The sequence below is a fragment of the Gnatocerus cornutus genome, unplaced genomic scaffold, assembly GCF_029298725.1.
Source record: "Gnatocerus cornutus isolate USDA-ARS CGAHR unplaced genomic scaffold, icGnaCorn1.1 ctg00000169.1, whole genome shotgun sequence".
Lineage (NCBI taxonomy): Eukaryota > Metazoa > Arthropoda > Insecta > Coleoptera > Tenebrionidae > Gnatocerus > Gnatocerus cornutus.
The window spans coordinates 42,753-48,752 of NW_028275506.1; positions in this window are offsets into that span (position 1 = coordinate 42,753).

Here is a 6,000-nt window from a genome sequence, read left to right on the forward strand (position 1 = left end):
GCGCCCAATTCGTTCTGTAAAGTTCATTCGTTCTTTCACCGAAGAATAAGCCTACCTATAATAAAAAGAAAAAAACGCGCGCGCGATAGACGAAAATATGGCCGACGTAGAAAATCAAGCAGCTTCGACGGTCGCCGGTGCCACTTCCGGCTCCTCACCGGTGAAGAAGGAGAAGAAGCCCAAAAATCCGAGAAGCAAACCTTCTCATCCGCCCACTTCGGAGATGGTCACCAACGCCATCAAAGGCTTGAAGGAACGCGGCGGTTCTTCGTTGCAGGCGATCAAGAAATATGTCGCGGCCAACTACAAAGTCGACGCGGAAAAATTTGCGCCTTTCATCAAGAAGTACCTTAAGGGCGCCGTCGCATCCGGTTCGTTGGTCCAAACCAAAGGAAAAGGAGCTTCCGGTTCGTTCAAGTTGGCTTCTGCCGTCACCGGTGCAGCTAAGGCTCCGTCCGCCACGAAAAAGAGATCTGCCGCTGCGACCGCGTCGTCATCGGCGAAATCCAAGAAGACGGGCGTTGCTAAACGTTCCGTCGCGTCAGCGCCGACGTCCGCCGAAAAAGGATCCGCCTCAAAAGCCGGTAAGAAGGCCGCCCCCGCCGCTTCGGCCAAGTCTAAGAAAACTGCCGCCGAAAAGAAGAGCGTCGCCGTATCGAAGGCTAGAAAGGCTGCGTCCGCTCCCGAAAAGAAAGCCAGCGCCGCCTCCAGATCGCCCGTCAAACCCAAGACGCCATCGAAAGCGAAGAAATCCAACAAGGCCGGTCCAACCAAGAAACCGAAAGCGCCGAAACCGAAAACGGCCAAAGCCGTCACCGTCAAAGCGAAAAAAACCGCTTCACCCAAGAGAAAGAAGTGAAAAGTCGACGACGATGATTTAATTTTTTCAACGACGACGACGTCCTGGTGGTTTCGGGAACGTGCTCCGATCGTATATATCGACGTAGGGGCACCATCGATACAAATAAATGGCCCTTTTCAGGGCCACAATTATTTTCAAGAAACGAACGAAAGATTCGCTTGGACAATGCACATTCTGTTGAGGAGATACATACTTTCATTTGATTTTCTTGTCTATTCATTTGACTGTCGAAACAGTGTTATTACAAAGAATGATAAACTTTATTATATAATAATGTTTCAAATAGTCTCAGTTAAAAGAAAATTTAATGTGAAAGAAAAAAGCAAAAGTTTATCGTTTTATGTAAGTACGAATTTTGTGAATAAATCACATAACCTAACTTTTTTTTTTTTTTTTTTTTTTTTCAATCTCAAAAAGTTGCATGCGCGAACGATAAATTTTCAATTCGTTGGAAAATAATTGTGGTTCTGAAAAGAACCGATTTTTTTTTTCTTCTTTTAACACCTTCGAAGATGAAGAATTTGTTAATTCTAGATGGTCGGATCGGATGGATGGATGGATGGATGGAGGAAATTTAAGCCCTCTCGCCACGAATGCGTCTCGCCAATTGGATGTCTTTCGGCATGATGGTGACACGTTTGGCGTGGATGGCGCACAAGTTGGTGTCTTCGAAGAGGCCGACGAGATAAGCCTCGCTGGCTTCTTGAAGTGCCATCACGGCCGAACTTTGGAAACGGAGATCGGTCTTGAAATCTTGGGCGATCTCTCGGACGAGACGTTGGAAAGGCAGCTTGCGGATCAAAAGTTCAGTGCTCTTTTGATAACGACGAATCTCACGAAGGGCGACCGTACCGGGCCTGTAACGGTGAGGTTTCTTGACACCTCCGGTGGCGGGAGCGCTTTTTCTGGCCGCCTTCGTGGCCAACTGTTTTCTAGGTGCCTTGCCACCGGTAGATTTACGAGCCGTCTGTTTAGTTCTCGCCATCTCGGATATCGGATGAATCAAATGAAAAGAATTAACGTAGGTAGTGGCTTGCTTGCTTGCTTCGACCGAACGACCGACCGTACGTACGAACGTTCGAAAGTCAACTGAAAATTTTCGTCGCGCCAACGGCCGTTTTATAAACTCGATGAGTCATACGGCGACGCCATTGGTGGATTCGTTTTTAACGCGAGGTGGAGCTGCCGTAACTTATAAATAGTCCCGCGGAATGAAATTTTGACGTTAGTTCCATAACGAACTTGGTCGAAGCTACGTCGTTTTGTACGAAGAATTTCCTAATTTTATCAAGATGACCGGTCGTGGTAAAGGTGGCAAAGGATTGGGAAAAGGTGGCGCCAAACGTCATCGCAAAGTTCTACGCGATAACATCCAAGGTATAACGAAACCGGCGATCAGAAGATTGGCTCGTCGTGGTGGTGTGAAACGTATTTCCGGTCTCATCTACGAAGAAACCAGAGGTGTGTTGAAGGTCTTCCTCGAGAACGTCATCCGTGACGCCGTAACTTACACCGAACACGCAAAACGTAAGACCGTCACCGCCATGGACGTCGTCTACGCCCTGAAACGTCAAGGTCGTACCCTTTACGGTTTCGGCGGTTAATTTTATCATTTTATGACGTGTATCCGCATCCTCAGAGGAATAACAACAAACCCCCCGCAGGCAAGCAAACAAACAAACAAAAAAAAACGGTTCTTTTCAGAACCACAAAATAAATCAAACGAATTAAATATGTTGCTCAATTGTGTGTTTGTCTTCAAATCGAAATGAAAATCGTACGGAGTGAGTGATCATTTTAATTTGTGATCCAGGCGGCGACTTTGACAATTTTGACAGCAGTTTTAGGTTAGAATGACCATCGTTAAAAGAACGTTTTTGCCACGAAGAGTATATTTGAGGTTATGTCCAATATGGGGTAGAGTTACTCTCCTCAGACGTGACTTGAAACAAAATCTCATAGCAAATAAAACGATTGATTGTAGTATTACGGCTCACCGCTGACGACTGCTGCTGCAAGAAATTATCGAGACGGAGAGCACGTATAGGCGACCGGTGTGTGTGTGTATGTTCTTAACAGATTAATGTGCGAAATGTGAAGAAATTTACGACGAATCGGAATGTTTCTTGAATTAGATAATCAATAAATTATTATAGATAGAGTTGTCGAGTTCGTGCTTTAGTCGGGCATTGAATTTTTCTAAAAATTACGATGAAAAGTCGTAAAAATCATCTTTCTTGGTTGAATGTAATCGAAAATCTTCCGTTCAGTCTACGCTCGTATAATGAATTAATTGATCGGTTTAACTTTAAAATATCTAAAAGACTTTTTAACATGATTCTCATAGGTTGTTGTATTTTGGCGAAAAAATCAATTCGTTCGAGTTGAATTTTTGGCCCTGAGAAGGGCCGATGTGAAGATGGTTTTTATAAAAGTTTTTGTTTTTCGTTCGAGATGACGGCGGCGAAGAATTAAATTTAAGGCTTCTTTTCGGTCTTCTTGGGCAACAACACCGCCTGGATGTTGGGCAAGACACCGCCTTGGGCGATGGTAACGCCGGAAAGGAGCTTGTTTAACTCCTCGTCGTTCCTTATAGCCAATTGAAGATGTCTCGGAATGATACGGGTTTTCTTGTTATCTCTGGCGGCGTTTCCTGCCAATTCGAGAACTTCGGCGGCTAGATATTCCATTACGGCCGCCAAATAAACGGGAGCACCTGCACCCACTCTTTCGGCGTAGTTTCCTTTACGCAGAAGACGATGAATTCTGCCGACGGGAAACTGAAGTCCGGCACGACTGGAACGAGACTTCGCCTTTCCCTTCACTTTACCTCCTTTTCCTCTTCCGGACATGTTGTTATACGATATAAACAGCAAAACACCTACTGCGACTGACACGAAGCGCACTGACAAACGTACGGCTTGAAATAAATGCCGAACGCGGCTTCATCTTCAAATACATTTATTTCTAGGTTTTTGGGTTTTTACATCGAGTTCTTAAGATATACATTCTATTTGGCTGCTGGTGAGGCTTTTGGCCTTTTCAGCAGACCGAGGGAATTTAAACAATTTTCAAATCTTATATCTAAACAGTAATTTTGGCTTAAGTATGAATACAATGCATTTGTTTCAAATTAGGTTTTAAAGTTAGGGCGTTGTTGGTAAAGTGGCAAGGTTTGTTTCTTTCTTGGTCGTCCTTCCTTCCTTCTGGACTTGGTTTGGAGTTTAGGAGTTCTTCATGGGAATCCTGGGAATCTTCGTGGGATTCCTGGGACTCTTCATGGGAATCCAGGAGTTGGTGGGACGTCCGGAGCTCTTCGTGGGGATCCTGGGAATCTTCATGGGAGTCCTGGAACTCTTCATGGGATCCTGGGAGCCTTCGCGAAAGTCCGTTTCTTCCTCGGATTGTCCTGGGCTGAAAGAGAAACCTGAAAGAGAAAGGGGAAAAGGAAAGGGATCTCGTCCATGTAGGAATGGACCTCTTCATCGCATCGAAATTGGTGTTTCTTCGACCAGCTCCTGGAGGAGCGGAGGCAGGTCTGGGTAGTTGGCTAAAAGAAGGGCTGTGGGCAAGTGTTTTAGTTTGTGCTTGGGTTTTTTGCGGATAACGTTAATTAAGCGGTTTTTAGTGGGAAGTTTGTGTGTAGTATGAAGAGTTTGAATAGCTAGGTGGTTAGTGCTGGCGAGCGTGCGTGTTAGGTAGCGTTTGCGGTTAATTATAAAGCGTTGATTGATGGGAGTAGAGTTAGTGTGTTCATGCAGAGAGTTTGAAGGAAATCTGAGATCAAGGCGATAGAGAAGTCTAAGCGTATGTCTTTCGAAAGAAGAAATTTTGAAAAGCAAGCGGTTAGTAAGAGAGGCGTAAAGTAGAGATCTGTACTCGAAGATAGGGCGAATAAATGTGTTGTAAGTGTAGTGTAGGGTTTCTGGGCTGCAACCTCGAAGTCGGCCGCGAATGAGATACAAAAGATTTGATCTATTCCGTGCTTTTTTCATTGTTGTTGCCAGGTCCTGGTGTAGTGTGCATGTTTGAGCGAAGGTGATTCCTAGATAAGTGACAGAGTTAGTTTTAGAAATAGATTGATTGTTTATAGTTAGCCGTATGTAGCGTTGAAAGTTGAGGCGATGCTTGTGTGCAAGGGGAAATGAGAAACAGATGGTTTGGCATTTGGAGGGATTTGGCTTCACTCTCCAGGCGTTTGTCCATTTTTCAATGCGGTGAAGTTCTTTCTGAAGTGTTTCCGCGGCTTTCACGGCGTTCTGATGACTGGACCAGATTGCCGTGTCGTCCGCGAACATCCTCGTCTTGGTCCGGAGGTGGTCTGAAACGGGAAAATCTCTGCAGTAAACAATGTATAACAATGGTGACAGGACGGAGCCTTGTGGGACTCCGGCGTTGAGGTTGAAAGAGTTTGAAAAAGAGTTGTTGAGTTTGATCCTGCAGGATCGGTTAGTTAGGAAGGAGGCGATGAGCCGCGTGAATTTAAGATTGACTCTAAGGTTAAGAAATTTTTGAATGAGGCCGTCGTGCCAGACTTTGTCGAATGCACGTTCGATGTCCAGGAAGACACCGATGGTACATTCTCCAAGGTTGGCGTGTCGAGTGATGTCGGTTTGAAGTTCTACTAACGGATTTTGCGTACTGCGGTGTGATCTGAAGCCGAATTGCTCTGGCGGAAGCAAATTTTGCGTCTCTAATACAAATTTTAATCGGTTTGTTAAGATTCGTTCAAAAATTTTGCCAGTGATGTTAAGAAGTGAAATTGGTCTGTATGACTTAGGGTCGTTGACGTTTTTACCGGGTTTAGGAATCATGATAGTATTCGCGGCTTTCCACGCGGTTGGAAAATACAAGTTATTTAAACAGTTGTTGAAAATGTTAGTTAAAGCTAAGAATCCGGATTCTGAAAGGTTCTTTAAAACTATTGGTTTGATTTGATCGGGTCCTGGAGCTTTAGTGTTTTTCAAATTTAGAATTAAAGTTTTTACTTCGAAAACAGTGACCGGGTCTGTTAAGTGCTCATCGTTTAGGGGATAGGGAAGTGGTTCAACTAGTGGAATATCGCGTAAGGTCTGCGCATTATTTGATATTAAATTGAAAAAGTGGTTGTCAAAGTTGGGGTCATTTGGAACTTGGTG